This window comes from Notamacropus eugenii, chromosome 4 (assembly GCF_028372415.1).
Source record: "Notamacropus eugenii isolate mMacEug1 chromosome 4, mMacEug1.pri_v2, whole genome shotgun sequence".
Taxonomy (NCBI): Eukaryota; Metazoa; Chordata; class Mammalia; order Diprotodontia; family Macropodidae; genus Notamacropus; species Notamacropus eugenii.
In genome coordinates this window covers 82,488,392-82,511,419 of record NC_092875.1, presented here as the reverse complement: position 1 = coordinate 82,511,419, position 23,028 = coordinate 82,488,392, and the positions used below count along the sequence as shown (strand labels likewise).

Sequence of the window (23,028 nt, the reverse complement as noted above, 5' to 3'; positions counted from 1 at the left end):
TGGTGGGGTCAATAACTCACCCATCTGATGACCACCAAGGGTGTCCCACGTTGATGTCTGACGCACCTCAGATACACTGAGAGGGCAGAGGTGACTGTCACAACCACTCCCAACTGGAATGACTAAGGTCTTCCTGGACAGAAGGAAGGCTGTCCCAAACCAGGTCAGGAAACCTCCAGAAACCAAATCAGTCCTGCTGCTTGAGTACTAAACTCCTGGTCCTCACAGGAGGGGAGTGGGCCTCTCTAAGGCCACAAAATCCCTCTCCCTGCTGAGAGGTGACTGGCCATGCCTTGTTCTTCCCCTGTAAATGGTGTGGTTATCCTCCTCCTCCTCCTCTTCCTACTCCTCCTGTCTTCCTGTTTTTCATCCTTGCCATCTTTCTCTCCCTCATCTTTCTCTCCTCACCATATTCCTCTTCCCCCTTTTTTCCTTCACTTTTGCATCCTGTCCTCCTCTCTTTTCAGTTCCTGCTTTCTCCTTTTGTTTCTTGCTCTTTTGCCTTCCTTTCCTTATCTTTTTCTTCTTTCTTCACCTTTCTGTGCCTCTTTTTTTCTTTTCTGCCTCTTCTTTTTTTCTTTTCTGCCTCTTCCTTTTTTTCTTTTTTGCTTTCTCTTCCCCATCATTCTTTAGTTATAGCATGGAGCCTAGCACAGGTAAACAAGAACTAAGTAAGTGTTTTATCTGTATGTCTACTGAGATATCCCCATTCCACATCAATGACACTCAAGTCCCCACCAACCCTGGCTTCATCCATCATACCCACATATAAGAGTAGCACATAGATAAAAAATACTTATCTGAATACTCTTATTCAAGTGCATTTGAATGGATGATAATGGCTATGAGCAAAGTTAGAACCAAGTGACATATACCTCCTATCCCCAGTATAAGTGACTAGCCTCTAGCCAACAGTCTCTGGTCATTTGTGACCCTATTCACAAAATGTCAAAATAGAATTTGAGGGAGGAGACAGAGTAATCCAGACTGGAACACTCAGGACTCTATAATAAGAAGCTCACATGCACAGGACATTGGCCAGCAGGACTCCTGTTCAGATACTCTGATGCTAATGAGAATACAATTGATCCTTTGTTCTCTACCTTCCTACAAATCTTTGAACTCTAGAGATAGAACTCAGGTTAAGCAAGGGAGTACCTCAGTGATTAAAGCCTGATGAAATTCACACAACATGGCCCTATTCTTCCTTCACCTGCCTTGTCCACAACTGGCTGTATCTGAAATCAATTGTTATTTAGTAGGGATGGCCTCTGGATACTAGTCTCTGTTGACAGCAGCAAAGGAATGGAGAGCAGGGTGACTCAATGTTCAGTCACCATTTTCCTATCAAAGACTCGTTAAAAATTAGTGTAATCTCCAAAGGAAACTAGGACCTCTCAAACCAGCCATTTAGTCTGAATTTCATCCTTTCTAAAGGAACCAATGCAGACTTGCTTTAAAGAGGTGGCTTCCCTAGTACACTCATGTTTGCTCACAATGATATTAATTTCACATTCTTCACAAACTGGAAACAAGGACAAAGTATTTCTGAATGATGCTAATCCAACAAACAAATAAGAGAAGAGGATTTAATTTATGAAAATTCACTTTACCAAAAATAAGTTACCATTGATATAGGACTTGAAAGTTTGCAAAACACACTGTATCTAATTTGATGTTCATCAGAGCCCTGTGAGGTAGGTGCAGTTATTGTCCCTGTTTTAAACACCAAGAAACTGAAGTTAAGTGATTTGTCTAGGGTAACTCATTTAGTCAATGTCTGAGGCAGCATTTGAACTCAGATCTTTCTGACTCTAGGCTCAGCACCCTTACCCTTTGGGCAACCTTGCTACCATGCCTTCATTTCCAGAAAAGCAGCTCTGGATTTTGACAATATCCTCACATGTTATTTATCCTCTTTCCTCCATTTTTCTGACCCTTCTCCCTGCTCTAACCTAGCCTTATCATATCAAAATTTACCAGGTCTCTGTTCCATTCACATCGTTCCTTATTCCCCTAAGGGACAACCAGAAACCAGAGAAACTCAACTAAGCTCCAAGTGTTAATGTATTCACCCTTTCCCCAGACAAGCTTGCATATTAACAGGGTCTTCCAGAAACAAAATCCACTTACCTTCAGGAATAAATTGTAGAGAGTTTTCATCTCCACACAAAGAAAGGAATGTCCAATAATGAAGGCTGTCCAAAATGCGATGGGATTGGTCAGTTCATTCTGGGTGCTCTTCACCATCCTGATGATCTTCAAAGATTTGAGATAAGCATTGATTGGGGGTATTGAGTTGTCTTTATTTTTTTTTTTTCATCAGTACCCAGTCTCTTTTTTGGGATGCATATAGTGCCACTTTTCGTACAGATTACGGTCAGATAACCAAAATAGACGTACACTGAAAAACAGGAGGACTCTTGCCCACAGTTCCCAGGTGTGGGGGAAGCCAGGTGTGGCTTAGCTCTCACTGTCACTGTCTCCAAGAGTGTGCTTGTCGAAAAGACATTTCTTCTTGCCAGAATTTGGTGTGCCCATTTTGCACACGTTGGTTACTGTGATCACCCACTTGTTTGATGGGCTTTACCTGTTCATGCAGGTAGTGAGTTTCGATGAAATCACATAAAAGGGGTCATTCTTGTCGGTTTACAGCTTGTTCAATTCCAGTAACGACTGATTGACATTTTTTTCCCAAGTCAGAACACACTCCATTGCATTCAACCCATTCTCCCAGTCTTCTAGGGCCGGTTTCTTGATTTCTTGCAGGAAGATGTGGCTGCAGGGTTGCTTCTGGAGTTTCATCAGCTTCTCAGCATGCTCCCTCTCCTCGTGGGACTGGTGGAGAAAGTACTTGGCAAAGTTCTTCAACGCTACATTATCTTGGTCAAAGTAGTAAGACATGGACATGTAGACATAGGAAGCATAGAGCTACAGGTTGCTGTAGCGGTTGATGGCGGCCTCTGAGTCCTGGCGGTAGTACTGCTGCACCTGAGAGGGGTTCGATGTGGTCATGTCAGTGGTGGAGAGTGTGCAGAGGTTGGGGCTGAGGCTGTGGAGGTGCTGGGGGCAGCAGAGGTGGGGCTGGGGTAGGTAGTGACTTAAGCTGCGTCTGCTGAGTGAACTGGGGGACAGAGGAAGTGTTAGTTAGTGGAGGTGAAGGTGGACAGGTGGCTAAGGGCCACTCTGGCCAGGAATCTGAGCAGCGGGTTCCATACAAGCCCTGTTGAAGAAGTATACCTCAGCGACTCTCCTTCCTTTTGCTTCTGGCCCATTGGGAATATGGTTGAAGAGTCTCTTTGCTCATGAGTTATATGAACTATTTCGGAGGAACTTTGGGTTTACCTTCCAATAATGATTCTGTGACTCTGGAAAAAGACAAGCTTGAAATCGTTTAGCTGGCCAACAGGAGCATGGATTTTGAATTTAGGGATCTTACAGCATGTCTTGAACGTCACAGGATATTGGAAGCCATGCATTTAGGCTTAAGCCAATCCTTGGTGTAAAGCTTTAGAAATGGCTAATATTGTTTCTGTGATTAAATGCCTGTTCTAGATAAAACTTAGTACTTAGGAAAACAGATAAAAATTCAGTTGTTAGGGTGTTAGCACAATAGCTAACCCTGGAAAATAGCATTGTTGGAGTCAATATGAAAGCAAGACTTGCATAAACAGGTGTATTTAGTTGCAAAGAGTCTCTCTGGAATCTGTTTCCATTTGGAGCAGGAGGATACCTTTGGAAGAGGGATTCTTTTTTTACAGTGATGTACCTGGAAGTGGGGATTTTTACAAGGATGCTCTTGGAAGGTTTTCTTTTGGTTTGTGTGCTTTTCTTGGTGGTTTTTTTGTTTTGTTTTTTTGGTTTTTTTTAAGGAATGCTAAGTTCTAAACTCAGAGAAAATATTTTAATTGAACATTTGGTGTAATGGAAGGGAGAAAAGAGAGAAAGGGAGTGAGAAACACTTTGGAGATCGTATAGTAAAAAGGTAGTAAACGTTGAATTTGCTTATAAAATGGAACCTCGGAAACACTAACAAATAAGAGCTTCAGGCAACCTTTCACTGAGTAATCTCTTCTCATCTATCTTCTTTGTGTTCCAGGCACATTGGCAATGTCCCCTGCCTGGAGGAGCCTGGAGAGTCTGCTGGCAACCTTGCTGTTCCTGGCATCAGGAGAGGGTGCAGGGACTATACTCAGGGAGATGTTTTGGCTTTTTATTTTCAGTCTCCCTCTAGTCCCTCAGTTACACCGAGGGGTGTGAGTAGCCTGTGGCAACCTGCTCTGTGTAAATGCCATCCAGGGTTTTCACTTCTCAGACCCCAGTGTAAGACTTGGACTTGTGATCCCGGTAGCCCAATTCACTGAAGGTTGGAGACTGGCCCCAGCTGACAGTACTCTCATCTGCAGCCAGGAGAATACCACTCTTCCCACAAGCTAAGCTTCTAATGGTCTAGCCACAGAGGTACTGAAGAGCTTTGGGATACATGGTGCACTCCTGAGAAGTGTTGATAGCTCCCCAGAAAAACAGGCCACCAACTTCACTGAAGGTGAAGGATCAGGTGTAGCTGGTATAGATGGCATAGATTTGCCTGGCTCCAGGACCTGGGAAATCAAAGAGCTTCAGCAGTTGAGGGATCATCTCATCCTTCTGTCCTGCATGGCCCAACCAGGCATCCCCTCGAAACCCTCAAGAGAAAGCACCTGTCTGAGAATCCAAAACAGCGTGTGATTGGTGCCATAGGCAACATCTCAGAAAACAAAATTGGTGACTGGCAAAATATGTCCATTTTTTTGTCTTTTCAATGAAAATGGCATCTCAACAAGGGACCAGCTCATAGTCATATTCTGTCCTCTGAGGTCAGGCATGAATTTCCCTTTGGAATTGTGTCCTAGCTGACCATACTGAGAGCACCCAAAGGGTAGGGGTTTCCTTTGCAATCCATTATCATGCTGAATTCAGCCCCACAAGTCTTTTTGGTATTTGGCTGGTCATTGGACATTATCAGTGCAGGGCTGGGGATTGCATTGGTCTGATTGCCAAGGCCAAGTTTTCACATCTTGTTCTCTCTAAATGCAAACCCAGAGCCAGTTTCTGCCAAAGTTAGAATTTGGTTCTTCCCACAGCCAGCAGATACCATCACTTCCTTGCTGAGGACTTCCATGAGTTTGGGGACTTCCATTCTCTTGGTATCACCATGTCCCAGCTGCCCCTTCTCATTTCGATCCTAGCTCCACAGCTCTCGTTCTGTGGTGATGACGAGACTGTGACCAGAACAGGGGTCAGAGACCACCATCCAAACCTGGATTCTGGACAGTCATTTCTGTGTGGCCCCCACAAGTTCTGCCTCAGATTGCTGTAAGCAGCTTGCTGTTTAGTCACTTCCTTCTGACCAATGTGGTCCCAGTTGCTCACCCCCAAAATCAAAAGCTGCCCTCTGTACTTAGAACCTTCAGAATTGGGGAGGAGATGATGGGGAGGGTGAAAAAGCCTTGGTCCCCCGTACCTCTGCCCCAGCCCCACAGTCATGAACCTCTCCTTGTTGTGATGTGGATCTGGGGTGACACAGCAGGATTTTTACAAGGATGTTGAGGATTCTTGGAGGAGGAGGTTAAAGCAGGGGAAGAGAGTGACATGGCGTTTGCCATCCCAACAGAGGTCTCCTCGATTTGAGGATTTTATGACCTGTGAGAATCCTCCTCTCCTCTTGCTGAGGCCAGGAGCATAACACCCAGGCAGCTGAACTGACTCAGTTCCCAGAGGTCCCCCATGCCTGATGACCCCAGCTTGAGACGTGGTTTTACCACCTTCCTTCTGTCCAGGAACACCCCGCCACCCCAGTTGGGAGTAGTGGAGACAGAAGCCCCAGTCCCTCCGTGCATCTGAGGTGATCAACAAAGGTGAGCCAGACAGCAAGGTAAGCCCCCTTTAGTGGTCAGCAGAGGAGCAAATTATTACCCTTCCATGTTCCCCTGCAGCTGAGGGTTGAGACGGGGCTAGACTCATAACCTTCAGTACCTACAGATTGAGAGAAGCTTTGGTCTTTTCCCTTGGGACATGGGCATTGAAAGGTCTTGGTGTTAATGTGTTTTCCTGGATTTACCCTATTACCTAGCTCTTTCAATTCCTAGATTATTTATACACCTATCCATATCTATATCCATATCCCTATCTACATCTAATCTATATCTGTATCGCTATCTTCATATCTATATTCATATCCACATCTATTATGTGTTCTTATCAATATACCTGTCTAATCTCCATATATTTCTATTTCCATATCTATAGCCAATCTGTATCAGTACCTATATTTATCTATACCTATATTCATGTCCATATTTGTGTCTTATCTCTATCTTTACCTATGGAGGTATATCAGGTTATGTATATTCATATCCATATTTATATCTGAGTCCCTATCTATATCCCTGTTTAATCTGTACATGTTCCTATTTCCATATCCATAACTATATCACATCTCTATCTGTATCTATGTTTGTATCTATATCCATATCTGTATCTGCATCTATCTGTATCTATGTTTGTATCTATATCCATATCTGTATCTGCATCTATCTATATTATATTTCTATGTGTATCTACATCCATGTCCATATATTCATATCCGTATGCATATCTAATTTGTATCTGAAGTGTATATCTATATTCATGTCCTTATCTATATCTACATATATATCCACACATTAACATATATACATACACAAATATGCATGTCTGCTACATGTATGTGCATATTTTCTCTCCATTGATTTAAATTCTTAACCCTAATTCAAGAACAACACAAGAGATTTTGAAGTAATGACAAAAATTTTCCCAACTAATGCGTTATTCTTCAGTTAGATATTTGATCATAATATCCCCTTCTCCTCACACTGTAGGCCTACATAGCCTTTTTAAAAGCAGCAGTGAAAGTCATGTAGTATATCATGTTTCTTTTCTCTCATTCACATAAATATTCAGTTGCTAAACTCAGCTCACTCTGTCAGGTGGGGTTCTCACAGGAGAGAGTATCAGAAATGATCCCATTTCATTCCTAAGAAATATCCTAAAATGACATGAGCGGAGGTTGCTTTTATTTAAAAAACTGTATTAAGTTCTCAGTTACGAACCAAGAAGGGATATTTATTGAAACATATAATGTTTTCATCCTAACTTGTATAAAGCAGTCTTTGTGTTCCTGTGCATGCACCTTTAGTTAAAGAGTTTACCTGACTAAAGACTTTTTTCCCTTTCCGCATATTAATTGATGAGTATAAAAGTACTTCTCTCTATCCATTTCTGGCAAAAGGGGGAGAAAACAACCAAATAACTGTGCTTTTTTAGTTTGCTTTGTAAAAGAGATCTTTCCTTCTTTTCTGATAAAACTACTTTTCTATTAAATGAGGGGAACTAGGTGGCAGCTGGTCTGGAGTCAAGACTATTTAAGTTCAAACATGGCCCCTGGCACTTTACTGGTGTGTCCTGGGCAAGTCACAGTAAAATGACAATAATAGTACCTATCTCCTACAGTTGTTGTGAGGATCCAAGCAAATATCAGTTAAGAGATTAGCACAGTGTCTAAAACATTGTGGTGCTTAATCCAAAGTGTGAGGAAATGAAAAGGATGATTTCTCATACACACTCAAAAAAATATTTTCTAGAATTCATTACAGGTAGATAAATTCATTGCCAAGTACTGAAGAAATGAATACCATATGTGTGTATGTATGCATACATATATTTAAATGCTTTAATATTTCTATTATTTTAGTCAGAAAAATCTTGTATTAATATAAGGTATATGTATATGAATATATTAAAAATATGTTACTCATTATTTGTCTATTCATTATTTGAGGCCTCAAAGTCATGAGGCTGCATTTTGTTTCAGCCTGGGTTTGCTTGATGGTAGCTGATTAGGCAATGCCCAGTGAGAAAACTTCTACCAGTCAGCGGATCAGCAATTATCTTGCAATTTATGGTCAAGAATATTGCCCAGAGGATTGGAAGGTGAAGTTAACTGTCTAGGGTGTTTTACTGGCAGAATCTGAACTCAGATTTTCTTGGTGCAGAGACTATTCTGTTATACTGCCTCCCCTGGAAGTTCCTGAGGGAAGCCAAAATTGTAACATGAATATATACCCATGAATTCACCACTTTTAGGATTAGTTGCCTCCATTCCTACTTAACGCTAACATATTTCCAAGACCATCCTCTTTTGTCTTTGTCTCATCTGGGACCCTGGACAAGTCATTTTTGCCTGAATTACCTTAACTGTGAAATGGGGATGATAATAGCAGTTATCTCCCGCAGTTGGGGGAATCACATGAAGTCATTGTCAATTGGTCATAAAGTTCTTAGCCTTGTGCCTGGCACATCGTTAATTGCTACATAAATGGGAGTTATAATTATCATCACTATTGTTATTATTTCTACATACAGGAAAAGAACCAAGCCCCACCATGAGACTGTTGCAAGCTTCAGGGAGTTTCCTATCTGCCATTAGCACTTATGCCACTAGGGGTCAGCAGTGGGTCTAATGCCAGACAGACCCTCAGACCTAGAGGCACATACACTGAACTGAAAACACTTTGAGTCCCGTTCTTATCTGTAGGAGACCAAGGGCTAACCCTCAAATTTCATCCCAGTAAAGTTGGCTTCAAATGTGTCCAGTTTGTGTATGGTCAGTTTGTCATTTCTTTGCAGTCCCCTCCAACTTACTATAAGAGCCATCCATTTAGGATTTGTTGCTAATAAGTGGGGAAGAGTCCCTGAATGCCAGTTCAGCTGTTTTTCTCTTTTAAGTAAACGAGTGTTTTTCACCACTACCATGTGATGGCACACTTTGATAATGAAATGGAGGCTCTTTGGAGTAATATATTTATCTCCTCCACAGTCACTCATCCTTGAGTCCCACCTCCTGAGGCACCTTTTCACATGTAACATGGTCAGAAGCACCTTCTCCTTCATGCAGAGAAACACTGATGAATAAGCAGAGATTCCTGAGTATTCTCCAGAAAAACTCTCAAATTGTCCATCTCACTTCTGCAAGTATTCCAACAACACAATTTTGTGATGCTCCATTGTCAGGAATTATACAAAATCAAAAACTAATCACCTGAGCATTTAAGTTAACCTCCTAAGTTTCTCCACCTCAGTTCTCTGACAATGTGCTTTTGGTTCAATGACATAGAGTAAGAGACTCAAAAGTCCCTGGGACAAGGCAGGTTGACCCCTGAAAGTGACCCTTGCTTCCCTTAATGAACTTCTCAAAATATTGTGTTGACAGGCTGATTGTCATGAGCAGTTATTGTCAAGTGAGTATCAGAGAATTTCAGAGTTGAAAAGAAATCCAGTGACCACTTAATTCAAACGACATACTTGAGAAAGGATGAGCATTGCCACTTAACTATCAGCCTCTGGTTCAAGACCTTCAATAAGACCTTCCACTACTCCCAGTGGCAGCCATTCCACTTCTGGAGAGCTCTAAATGCTTGAGCATTTTGCTTTAGATCAACCTCAAATTTAGGCTTAATGTATACATTATTCCCAGATCTGCCCTTGGGGTCAAACAGGACAAATCTAATTTCTCTTCCATAGCTTGGGCCTCTCAAGTACTTAGAGTTATTCTGTTACTCCTTGGTCCTGTCTTGCCAGGAGAAACAATGTAACCACTTGTTCAACCAATCTCAAGCTGACCTGTGCTCCAAGCTCTTTATTATGGAAATTAACCATGTCTGGATACTCTCCTGCCCATCAACGTCCTTCTGAAATTTGGGGCTCAGAACGAACGCTAGAGTGTAATTGGGCTTTGACCACAGGACGATCACCTCCTTATTCCAGAAGCTTTCACTCTCCTGACATTACAAGTTCATTAATACTCTCAGATCTTTTTCCAGGGAAACTGCTGATTATATAGGACCTCAAAACTTTATTTCTCACACACAAGTGTTAGACTTACAATGTTTAATCTTATTAGATTTAGCACAATATTCGAAGTCATTCAAGATCTTTTCCATTCTTTTTTTCTTTTAAAAAAACTCAAGATAGTACTTGTTCTTCTCCAGGCCTTCCTTTGCTAAACAGTCTCGTGAATATCACCAGGAGAGGGTCATCAATCTCACCGAACACTTCCATCTGTGCCTAGGGATGTCATTTTCTTAGGCTCCATGACTGGAATTCATCAAGGACATCTCTGATCTCCTCACTTAATTTGCTAATGAAATAAATTTATATGAATTCATGAATATATAGTATGTATTTTCTGAAAGGCCTCTATTTCATTGAATGTATATTCTCCCCCTTGAAATATTATACTCCGTTTTGCTGGGTAGGTGAGTTTGAAGCCTAGAGTTCCTTTGACCTCTGGAATATCCTATTCCAGTATTGTGGAAATACAATCAGGACAACACAAGATCTGGCAGGTTGCACATTATATCATCTATGCTAACTCTTCTGTTTTCCTGTTTGTATTTCCACAATACACAAATTGTTTCTTGCTTACAGCTTGCAGTATTTTTTCCTTGACCTGGGAAGTCTGAAATTTGACTACAATATTCCTAGGAGTTTTTCTTTTGGAATCTCGTTCAGAAGGGGATGTGAAGATTCTTTCAATATCTATTTTACCCTCTAGCTCTAGAATACCAGGGCAGTTCTCCTTGATAATTTCTTGAAAGATGGTGTCTAGGTTCTTTTTCTCATCATGGCTTTCAGGCACTCTAAAAAATTTCAAATTGTCTCTCCTGGATGTATTTTATAGGTTGTTTGTTTTTCCAGTGAGATATTTCACATTGTTTTCTACTTTTTCATTCTTTTGATTTAATTTTACAATTTCATGTCATTTTATAAAGTCATTAGCTTCCATCTGCTCCATTCTAATTTTTAAGGAATTATTTTCGTCAGGGAGCTTTTGGACCTGTTTTCCACATGGCCAACACTGTTTTTTCAGGCAGTCTTCTCTTCATTTGTTTTTTTGATGTCTTTTGACATTTGAGTGTTTTAAGGTGTTATTTTCTTCAGTATTTTTTGGGTGGGGTTTCTTTTAGCAAGCTATTGACCCATTTTACATGATTTTCTTACATCATGATCATTTCTCTTCCCAATTCTTCCTCTACTTCTCTTACTTGATTTTCAAAATCCTTTCTGAGGTCGTCCAGGACCTGTGACCAATTCCTATTTTTCTTGCAGGCTTTGGAAGTAGGAGTTTTGACTTTGTCATCTTCTGGTTGTGTGTTTGATCTTCCTTGTTACAGAGTGAGACTCTGTCCTTCTTGGTTTTATTACTGCTTCACTCCAGTTATAAGGTTCACTTTTTTGCTGACTTTATAGGCTTATTCCTTTTACATGTTTATTCCCTTTCTACCTTCATACTGACTGCTGCTGCTACTACTACTATTGCTACTACTACTACTACTACCACTACTACTACTACTACTACTACTACTACTACTACTACTACTACTACTACTACTACTATTACTACCACCACCACCACTACTACTACTACTACTACTACTACTACTACAGCTAGTATTAATATAGAGCACTAAGATTTCAATGCACTTTATATATGTTAAATCATTCGATCCTTTCTACATCTCTGTAAGGCAGGACCTATTATTTTGCTTTTTCAGATGAGGAAATTGGGACAAAGAAAGTTTAACTGATTTGATGATGGGCAGGTCACCAATCATTTGCTGGGGCAGGATTTGTACTCAGGTCCTACTGAGTCCAAATCTAGTACCCTATCCACTGTATCCCTTCATCCCATCCTTCATAGGTTTTCTTTCTTACAGATTTACTTCATTTACAACTCTTCACTCCATGTTCTCTATTTCCTTTAGGGTTTTATTCACTTTACGTTTTGACCTCTTAAAAACTTGATAGGCCTACCAAACTATTTTCTCTGAGTTGTCTAAGCAGCAGATAGGCAGACTTATCTAATTTTTCTCTTTCTTCTATCCTTACCAATATGTTTCATTTTCCTTTTCTTATTTGCTGTAACTTCTGCATTTTCTTGAGTTTTCTTCCTCCCTTCCAAGATTTTTTTCTGGATTCTTCTTCATCTAGAGGTCTCATAAAATGGAGTCCACTTCTTCTTCCATCAGCTCAAGTCAGTCTTCAATTGTTCCTCAAATTTTCCTAAATTTCTCTTCCCCAAATCCAGTCTCTGGCCTTCTTCATTCATTCATCTAAAGTCTTCTCTATCCTTTTATTCAATTTTTTTCATTTTCTAGTCTTTTCTGATGTGCTCCTTGAGGATCATGGTGTTGTTGTAATCACGATATTACAGATTGTTGGGTGGAAAGGTTGTTTGCCATCACCACTTGCTGCACCTAGAGTAACTCCTCAGTCATGCTCTCTAAAGAATGCTGCTGCTCCTAAATATAGAATTGTCAAGGTGATTCTGATTCAATTAGCAGACCTTTCATGTGACCTGGGATTTTTACTTCTCCTGGAAGGATACATTGTATTTTCTTGCCATCTTTTGATTGCAGTAAAGGGCAGAATAACTCCCTAGCATTCTCATTAGTAGCAATTATTGTAGGTGATGGAATGCATACATCCCCAAATGTTTAATAAAGTTTAACTAATACTATTTTTATTTACTGATATGTCTCAGCTTGCATTTGACATTCTCCTCCAAATGTCTGCACCATGACTTGGTCAACCACATCTTCCTCCTAGTGATTGGATACCTGCAATGCAAATCAGCAGTCCAGCCCCAGCACTGGCCCTCTTTACAGAAGACAGGATCTGCAAAGCACAGGGAGCCCAATATTTAAATGAAATGAACAATATTATATGAACAACTTGCATGTTGACACACAGTACAACAACTATTATAATGAAGAATATTAGTATGAAAAAACTATTCACACCATTTTGACTGTGGACTAGATCTTTCCACACATTCCTATCAATTGTGAAATAAAATCCCAGAGACAAAACCTCACCATGAAGTGTCACTTAGCAGGTCACAAGATCTTCTACTTGATTGAGGGTTCAAATCTACTGAAATTTATTCTAATGAACCCCCAGACCCTTTGAGTTTCTTCCTGAAAAGATTAAGCCATGTTTACTATTTAATAATATCTGCAAAAGATTTTGAAAATTTCAAAGGTACATATAAATGTAACTTCATTCAACACAAGTAAGGTAAGGGAGGGACAGCATGTGAGTTAGTTTTTATAATCAGTTGTATAACATTGCACTGTAGAGGTGAAAATGGATCATTTCTTTCAAATAGAAAAACAAGGTATGAAGATATTAACACCACATCAGGTTTCAATGCCCATAAGTCAACCAAGCTAGGACTCCAGAACTTCCCTCATATCCCCCTCACGTATCTCCCTTATCCCTTCTAACTTTCCGGCTACTCTCATCACCAACCTTGCCCACCTCCCCCATGTACTGAAAGTTGTTTGTGAGTCTAGCTGAGACCTAGGCCCCACCTCTAGGGGAGCTCATGGTGGGGTCAATAACTCACCCATCTGATGACCATAAAGGGTGTCCCACGTTGATGTCTGACGCACCTCAGGTACACTGAGAGGGCAGAGGCGACTGTCACAACCACTCCCAACTGGAATGACTAAGGTCTTCCTGGACAAAAGGAAGGCTGTCCCAAGCCAGGTGGGGAAACCTCCAGAAACCAAATCAGTCCTGCTGCTTGAGTGCTAAACTCCTGGTCCCAACAGGAGAGGAGGGGGCTCTCAAAGGCCACAAACCCCTTCCCCTGCTGGGAGGTGACTGGCCATGCCTTCTTCTTCCCCTGTAGATGGTGTGATTGTCCTCCTCCTCTTCCTTCTCCTCCTGTCTTCCTGCTTTTACTCCTCCATGTCCTCCTCTCCCTCATCTTTCTCTCCTCACCATATTCCTCTTCTTCTTCTCCCTTTTCTCCTCCACTTTTGCATCCTTTCCTCCTCTTTGCATTTTCTCCTATCTCCTTCCTTTCCTTTTCTTTTGCTTTCTTTTCCTTATCTTCTTCTTTCTTGACTTTTTGTGCCTCTTCCTTTTTTCGTTTCTGTCTCTTCCTTTTTTCTTTTCTCCTTTCTCTTCCCCATGAGTCTTTAGTAATAGCATGGAGCCTAGCACAGGTAAACAAGAACTTTGTTTTATCCATGTCTGTATTGAGGTTTCCCCATTCCCCATCAGTAACACTCAACTCCCCACCTAGTCACATGGATAAAAAAAATGCTTACCTGAGTAGTCGTATTCCAGTGCAGTTGAATGGATGAGAATGGGTATTACCAAAGTTAGGACTAAGTGATACATACCCTCTAGCCCCAGTATAAGCGATTGGCCTCTAGCCAACAGTCTCTGCTCATTTGTGAACCTGTTCACAAAATATCAAAACATAACTGGAGGGAGCAGACAGATTAATCCAGACTGGAAAACTCAGGGCTCTGGATTAAGAAGCTCTCCTGTACAGGACATTGGTCAGCAGGACCCCTGTTAATATACCCTGAGACTAATTAAAAAAGCCATTGATTCCTTCTTCTCCACCTTCCTTTAAGGCTTTGAACCCTAGAGATAGGACTCAGGTTAAGAAAGGGAGCAGCTCAGGGATTAAAGCCTGATGAAAGCCACACAATATAGCCCCATTCTTCCTTCATTTTACCAGTCCAGAATTGGCTGCATCTGATATCAGTTGTTAGTTGGGATGGCCTTCAGGTAATAGCCTCTGCTGACAGCAGCAAATGACTGGAAAGCAGGTGACTCATTGTTCAGTCACCGTTTTGTTATCAAAGACCCCCTAAATTTTCCTGTAAACTCTAAAGGAAACTAGGACTTCACAAACCAGCCATATAGCACAAATTTCATCCTTTCTAAAGGAACCAATGCAGGGTTTCTTTAAGCAGTTGGTTTCCCTAGTACACTCTGTTTGCTCCCAAAGATTTTAATTTAGAATTCTTCATGAACTGAAAGCAAGGGTAAAGTATTTCTGAATGATGTTAGTATGACAAATAAGCTAATTAGAAAAGAGGAACTAATTTAAGAAATTTCTTTTTATGTACAGAAAATAATTCACCATTTACATAGGGCTTAAAGGTTTGAAAGCTCACTCTACATGTTGTCTCACTTGATGTTCATAAGAGCCCTGGGAGGTAGGTGCAATTATTGTCCCTGTTTTACACACAAGGAAACTGAAGTGAAGTGATTTGTCCAGGGTAGCCCAGCTAGTAAATGTCAAGTAGGATTTGAACTCAGGTTTTCCTGACTCTAGGCTCAGCACCCTTACCTGCTGGACCATAGCTACTATGCTTTCATTTCCAAAAGAAGAGCTCTGAATTTTCACAATATCCTCAGAGGGTATTTATCCTCTTTCTTCCCTTTTCCTTCCCCTTCTCCCTGCCTCTGACCTAGCCTTACCATACCAATATTTTGCAGGCCTATGTCCCATTCACTGCCTTCCCTCTTCCCCTAAGGGACAACCAGAACCAGAGAAACTCAGCTAAGGTCCAAGTGTACATGTATTCACCCCTTCCCCAGACATGCTTGCATATGACCAGGGTCTTCCAGAAACAAAATCCACTTACCTTAGGACATCAATTGTAGAGTATTCAGGTCCATGCAAAGAAAATATTTTCTAATAACGAGAACTGTGGAAAATGCAATGGGATTCCTCAGGTCTTCATAGAGGATCTTCACCACAGTGGTGATCTTCAAACGTTCGAGATTACTATTGACTGGGAGTATTGGTTTGTTTTTCGGTTTTTTTTTTTTTCATCAGTATCAGGTCAGTTTATTGGGATGTAAATTGTAGTAATTTTTTGGTACAGATTATGATCAGATAACCAAAATATGTATGCACTGAAAGGCAGTAGGAGTCATGCCAACAGTTCCCAGAGGTGGGGAAGCCAGGTGTGACTTAGCTCTCCTAGTCACTGTCTCCAAGGGTGTGGTTGTCAAAAAGATATTCTGTCAGGCCAGAATTGGGGGCCCCCATTTCACCCAGGTTGGTAACATGATCTCCTAGCTGTGTGATGGACTTTAACTATTCATCCAGGTAGTGAGTTTCAATAAAATCTCATAAATGGGGGCATTCTTGTCATTTGCCAGCTTGTGTAGTTCCAGTAACTACTGACTAACATTTTTTTTCCAAAGGCAGAGCACACACACTCCATTGCATGTAGCCCATTTTCCCATTGTTCTGGGGATGGTTTCTTGATGTCTTGCAGGAAGATGCTGTCGTTGGACTTGTTCTGGAGTTTCATCAGCTTCTCAGCGTGCTCCCTCTCCTCCTGGAACTGGTGGAGGAAGTACTTGGCAAAGTTCTTCAACGCTCCATCATCACCTTCGAAGTAGTAAGAAATGGACATATAGACGTAGGAGGCGTAGAGCTCCAGGTTGATCTGGCCGTTGATGGTGACCTCCGTGTCCTCGTGGTAAGTATGCTGTACCTGAGAGGGGGTCGATGTTGTCATGATGGAGGTGGAGGCTGGGTAGGGACTGGGGCTGAGGTTGGGGCTGCAGTGGAGGGGGAGGAGGTGGGCGGCCAGGTGTGTCTGACAGGTGGCTGGTGCGTGAATGGAGGACAGACCAAGTGCTGATTAGTGGAGATGAAGGTGGAGAGGTCGGTAAGGGCGGCTCTGGCCAGGAATCAAACAGTGAGTTCGATTCAAGCGCTGTTTTAGTAGGGAACCACAGCGATTCCCCTTCCCTGCGCTTCTCAGCAATTGAGGGTATTGTTCAAAAGTCTCTTTGTTGGTGAGTTACATGAATTAGTTCGCAGGAATTTGGGTTTTCCTTCCAATATTGATTGTGACACCCGAAAAATAAATCGTTTTAGCTGGCGGAGAGGAGCATGGATTTTGAGTTCAGCGGTCTTTCCAAGGTCCCTTAAACCTCTCAGGATATTGGCAGCCATGGATTCTGGCGTAAGTCAGTTCTGGGTTTTAACGCTTTGGAAAAGGCTTAGTACATTCTTCATATGACATAATACCTGTTCTGGATAAAACTGACTACTTAGGAAACTACATCAAAATTCAGTTTTAGGCTGTTAGCACAACAGCTAGCCCTGAAAGATGTCATTGCTGCAGTCCATATGAAAGCAAATCTTGTATGTATAGATGTATTTACTTGCATGGAGCCTCTCTGGAATCTGTTTCCACTTGGAGCAGTAGGATGCTTTTGCAAGAGGGAGTCTTTTTTTTTTTTTTTTTATAACGACGTTCTTGAAAGCAGGGATTTTTAAAAGGGTGCTCTTGGGAGAAGGAGGGTTTTTTCTTTTACTTCGTTTTGTTTTTTTAGGAATCCTAAAAGCAAATATTTTAATTGAACTTTTGGCTTAGGGAAAGGGAGAAAAGAGAGAAAATGGGCAAGAAATGCTTTGAAGATGCTAGAGTAAAAAGGTAGTTGACTGTGAATTTGCCTATAAGAGGGAACCTGGGAAGACTAAGGAATAGGAACTTCAGGCTACCTTTCCCTGAGAAATCTCTTCTTGCCTTCTTTGCGTTCTGGGGCACATTGCCAATGTCAACTGCCTGGAGGGGCCCGGAGAGACTACTGGCAGCCTTGTTGCCCCCAGCATCAGGAGAGTGTGGGGGATTATACTCAGGGATTTTTTGTTTCTTTTCATTTTCTGTCTTGTTCTGGTCCCTGGCATTCATCAAGGAGTGTGAGTAGCCTATGGCAACCTCCTCTGTGTAAACGCCATCCAGGGTTTTCACTTCTTGGGCTGTGGTGGAAGACTTGGGCAATTCACTTTAGGTTGGAGCCAGTCCCCAGTTGATGGTGCTGTCATCTGCAGCCACGATAATACAGCTCTTCCCACAAGCAAAGCTTCTAATGGTCCAGCCACAGAGGTCCTGTAACAGCTTGGGGATACATGGTGGACACCCGAGAAGTGTTGGTAGCACCCCAGAAAACCTGGCCACCTACTTCACAGAAGGTGAAGGAGCAGATGTAGCTAGCGTAGATTTGCCTGACCCCCTGGCCTTTGAAATCAAAGTGCTTCACCAGTTGAGGGACCATCACATCCTTCTGCTCTGTGTGGCCCAGCTGGCCATCCCCTCCAAATCCCTAAGGGAAAACACGTTTCTGAGAGTCTACACCCAGCATGTGATTGGTGCCATAGGCAACATCTCAGACAACGACATTGGGGACTGGCAAAATTTGTCCATCTTCTGTCTTTTCAATGAAGATGGCAACTCGGCAGAGGAACAGCTCATAGTCATATTCTGTCCTCTGAGGCCAGGCAATGAATTACCTGTCAGAATTGTATCCCAGCTGAGTATATTCAGGGTACCCAAAGGAGTAGAGGTTTCCTTTCCAGTACATTATGATGCTGAATTCAATCTCGCAAGTCACTTTGGTTTTGGCTGGGCATTGTACATTATTTAGACAGGGCTGGGGATCACATTGGTCTGGTTGCCAAGGCCAAGTTTCCCCATCTTATTGTCTCCAAATGCAAACATGAAGCCAGTAAAGCCAGAGTGTGGTTCCTCCCACAGCCAACAGACAGGATCACTTCCTTGCTGAGGACTTCCATAACTTTGGGGGCTTCCATTCTCTTGGTATCATCCTGTCCCATTCTCATTTCGACCCCAGCTCCATAGCTTTCCTTCCGAAGTGAGGAGGATACTGCAAGTGGCACAGGGGTCAGAGACATTCATCCCCACATAGACCCCTGACAGACAGCCGTTTCTGTGGGACACCCACAAGTTCTGCCCCAGATTGCTGTAAGCAGTTTTCTGTTTAGTCTCTTCCTTCTGACCAATGAGGTCCAAGTTGGTTGTTCCCAAAATCAAAAGCTACCCTCTGCACTTAGAGCCTGGGTTGGGGTTGGGAATAATGGGGAGAGGAAAAGGGCCTGGGTCCCCCGCCTCTGCCCCACACTCATGATCCTCTCCTTGGTGTGCTCTGGCTCCATGATGACCAAGAAGGAGGTTGACAAGGATGCTGGGGATTCTTGGAGGAGGAGATTAAAGCAGGGGAAGAAATGACATGGCACTTGACATCCCAGCAGAGGCCTCTTGGACTTGAGGATTTTGTGGCCTGTACGAATCCTCCTTCCTTCTTGCTGAGGCCAGGAGAATAACACCCAGGCAGCTGAACTGACTCAGTTCCCAGAGGTCCCCGATGCCTGAGGCCCCTGACTTGAGACATGGTTGTACGACCTTCCTTCTGTCCAGGAACACCCCACCACCCTAGTTGGGAGTAGTGGAGACAGAAGCCCCAATCCCTCTGTGTATCTGAGGTGATCAACAAAGGTGAGTCAGACAGCAAGGTGAGCCCCCTTTAGTGGTCAGCAGAGGAGCAAGTTACTACCCTTCCATGTTCCCCTGAAGCTGAGGGTTGAGACGGGGCTAGACTCATCACCTTCAGTACCTACAGACTGAGAGAAGGTTTGGTGTTTTCCCTTGGGATGTGAGCATTGAAAGGGTTCGGTGTTAATGTGTTTTCCTGAATTTACCTTAGTACCTAACTCTTTCAATACCTAGATTACTTCTATATCTATCTATATATGTATATATCTCTATCTATTTGTAATCTATGTCTATCTCCATATCTATATTTTTATATCTATATTCATATAAATTTCTATATCTGTGTCTATATGTATATCCCTATCTAATCTGCTTATGTTTCTCTTTCCATATCTATCTGATCTGTGTCTATACTTATGTATGTGTATCTATATCTATATTCATATACGTATCTATGTCCTGATCTAATCTGCTTATGTTTTCATTTCTACATCTATTCAATCAGTGTCTGTTCCTATATCAATCTGTATCTATATCTATATTCATGTCCATATCTATATTGAATCTGTATCTGTATCTATTTTCATATCTATATCAGTGTGTCTATATTCATATCCACATCTATATCTGGGTCCCTATCTATATGCCTGTCTAATCTGTATACGTTCCCATTTCCACATATATATCCAATTTGTACCTGTACCTATACCTATCTTTATCTAATCTATATTCATGTCCATTATCAATATCCTATCTGTATCTATGTCTGTATCTATATCCATATCTGTATATGTATCTCTCTATTTCCACACATAAACACCTAAACATATACACGTACACAAACATGCATGTCTGTACATGTATGTGTACATGCGTATTTTCTCTCCATGGATTTAAATTCTCGATCCCAATTAAAGGAGAAGATAAGAGATTCTGAAGCAATAACAAAAGTTTCCCCAGTTAGTGTGTTATTCTTCAATGAGATATTTGGTCAAAATGTTCTCTTCCCCTCACACTCTAGGCCCACCTATACTTTTAAAAAGCTGTGGTGAAAAGCATATGTTATATCCTATTTCTTTTGTCTCACATAAATTTTCATTTGCTAAACACAGCTCACTGAGATAGAGGAGGCCTTCTGGCCAAAGAAATAATCAGCAAAGATCCCTTTTCTTTCCTAAGGAAACTCCTAAAATGGCTTGGAGGAGGGGAGGTTGCTTTCATTTAAATATCTGAATCCATTTCTCAGTAAGAACCCAGAAGGGATATTTATTAAAATATATAATATTGTCATCCTAACTTGTATAAAGCAGTGTTTGTGCTCCTGTGTATGTATCTTTAGTCAAAGAGGCTTCCTTATGAAAGATTTTTTTTCTTTTCCCATCTTTAATGATGAATATAAGAGTGAAATTCTTCTCCCCACCCATTTCTAGCAAAAGGGGGAGAATATAAAGAGATCTTTCCTTCTTATTTCTTAAAACTACCTTCCTATTAAATGAGGGCAACTAGGTGGCAGCTGATCTGGAGTCAAGACGGAGTTCAAACCTGTCCTCAGGCACTTTCCTTGTGTGTGCTGGGCAAGGCACAGTAAATGAAAATAATAAAACCTATCTCCTACAGTTGTGGTGAGGATCAAAGGAAATACTGGTTAAGAAGTTAGCACAGTGTCTAGCACATAGTGGTGCTTAATCCAAAGTGTGGGGAAATGAAACTGATGATTTGTTATATACACACAAACATATTTACTAGAAGTAATTAGAGGTAGGTAAATTCATTTCCAAGTACTGAACCAATGAATTTCACAGGTGTACTTATGTAGACATACGTATATTAAATACCTTAAAGTTCCTATTGTTTTAATCAGAAAAATCTTGTGTCGGAATAAGGTACAAGTATATGAATACATAAGAATAAGTGTTTCTCATCATTTGAGTATTCATTATATTAGTTCTCAAAGTTATGAGGCTGCATTTTGTTTGAGTATGGATTTCTTTCATGGTAGCTGATTAGGGACCACACAGTGAGAAAATTTCAGCCAGTCAGGAGCTCAGCAATTATCCAGCAATTTATGGTCATAAATATTGCCCAGAAAATTGGAAGGTGAAGTTAGCTGTCTAGTGTGTTTTACTGGCAGAATCTGAACTCAGATTTTCTTGCTCCAGAGACCATTGTGCTATACTGCCTCCCCTGGAAGTTCCTGAGGGAAGCCAAAGTTTTCCATGAATATGTATTCATAAATTTACTTAAAAAATTAGTTGCCTCCCTTCGTACTTAACACTAACATATTTCCAAGACCATCCTGTCTTGTCTTTGATCCTGGACAAGTAATTCTTCCTTTATTGCCTTAACTGTTCAATGGGGTTGATAATAGCAGCTACTCCCCCAGGTGTGGGAATCACATGAAGTAATTATAAACTGCTCCTGAAGTGCCCAGCATTGTGCCTGGCACAGAGTTAATTGCTACATAAATGGGAGTTATTATTATCCTCACTATTGTTATTCTTTCTCCGTTTGTGTATGGTGTATAGTTGGTTTTGTCATTGCTTGAAGTCCCCTCTGACTTACTAAAAGAGCCATCCATGTAGCATTTGCTGCTAATAAGTGAGGAAGAGTCCCTGAATGCCAATTCAACTGCTTTTCTATTTTAAGTAAACTAGTGCTTTTCACCACTACCATATGATGGAACACATTGATAATGAAATGGCACCTCTTTGGAGAAATACATTTGTCTCCTCCACAGTCACTCATCTTTGAGTCCCACCTCCTGAAGCACCTTTGCACATGTAACACAGTCAGAAGCACCTTCTCCCTCATGCAGAAAAGCCCTGATGAACTAAGCAGAGATTCCTGTGTATTCTCCAGAAAAGCTCTCTAATTGTCCATCTCACTCCTGCAAGCATTCCAACAACACAATTTTGTGAAGCTCCATTTTCAGAAATTACACAAGATCAAAAACTAGTCCCTGAGCATTTAGATTAACCTCCTACATTTCTCCACCTCAGTTCTCTGTCAATGTGGCTTTACTTCAATGACATATACTAACAGACTCAAAGTTCCTGGGTAAGGTAGGTTGACCCCAGACCGTGACCATCTCTTTCCTTAATTTACTTCTCAAAATATTGTGTTGACAGGCTCATTGGCATGAACAGGTATTGTCAAGGGAGCATCGTAGAATTTCGTAGGTGAAAGGAAACCCAGTGACCCCTTAATTGAAACTACGGAAAAATGGATGACTGGCTTTAACGGAACTCAGAGGAGACGCCAAAAGTGGGGTGTGGGGCTAAAGGGATGGAGAGACAGGCAGGGGGAGGAGGGAGGAGGAGGGGAGAGGAAAAAGAAAGGGAGGACTGCATATTTGGTAGTACAGGACTGCAATATTCAGGGTGTGTGCTTTCCCTGAAGACACAAATATTTCAAGGGAAAGGCATTAAATTAAATCACATGGTAAGAAAAGTCACACTTGTCCCCCCCCCCCCAATAAAACCAGGGCATGTTCTCTCATAAATAGATACACCATGAGTGGGAAGAGGAGGGATATGTAAGGATTCCACCTAAAGGGCAAACTTGTAGGGAAAGTGTGGGGCTGGATTCCATGTGGAGGGGCAGCTCACCCTTGTGATGTTCCAGCAAAATTAATGTCTTCTCAATGTCCCTGTTTCTGCTAAGTATGGGGTCTGTTGGATACATTGTTGCACAAGTTCTCCATTGATCTTGCTATGGCTGATAGTCATTTTCTCTGAGTTGGGTCTTTATCTGATGGCTATATACTGTGTATGTGTGTATACACACATACATATACATATTCACACACCACACACAT

At 41.5% G+C, this 23,028-nt stretch overlaps 2 pseudogenes; both read right to left on the bottom strand.

The window, feature by feature from the left end:
• Positions 1-38: 38 nt before the first annotated feature.
• LOC140500202 (ferritin heavy chain-like) lies at positions 39-17,179 on the bottom strand (annotated as a pseudogene).
• LOC140502263 (protein RCC2 pseudogene) lies at positions 17,179-19,110 on the bottom strand (annotated as a pseudogene).
• Positions 19,111-23,028: the final 3,918 nt, after the last annotated feature.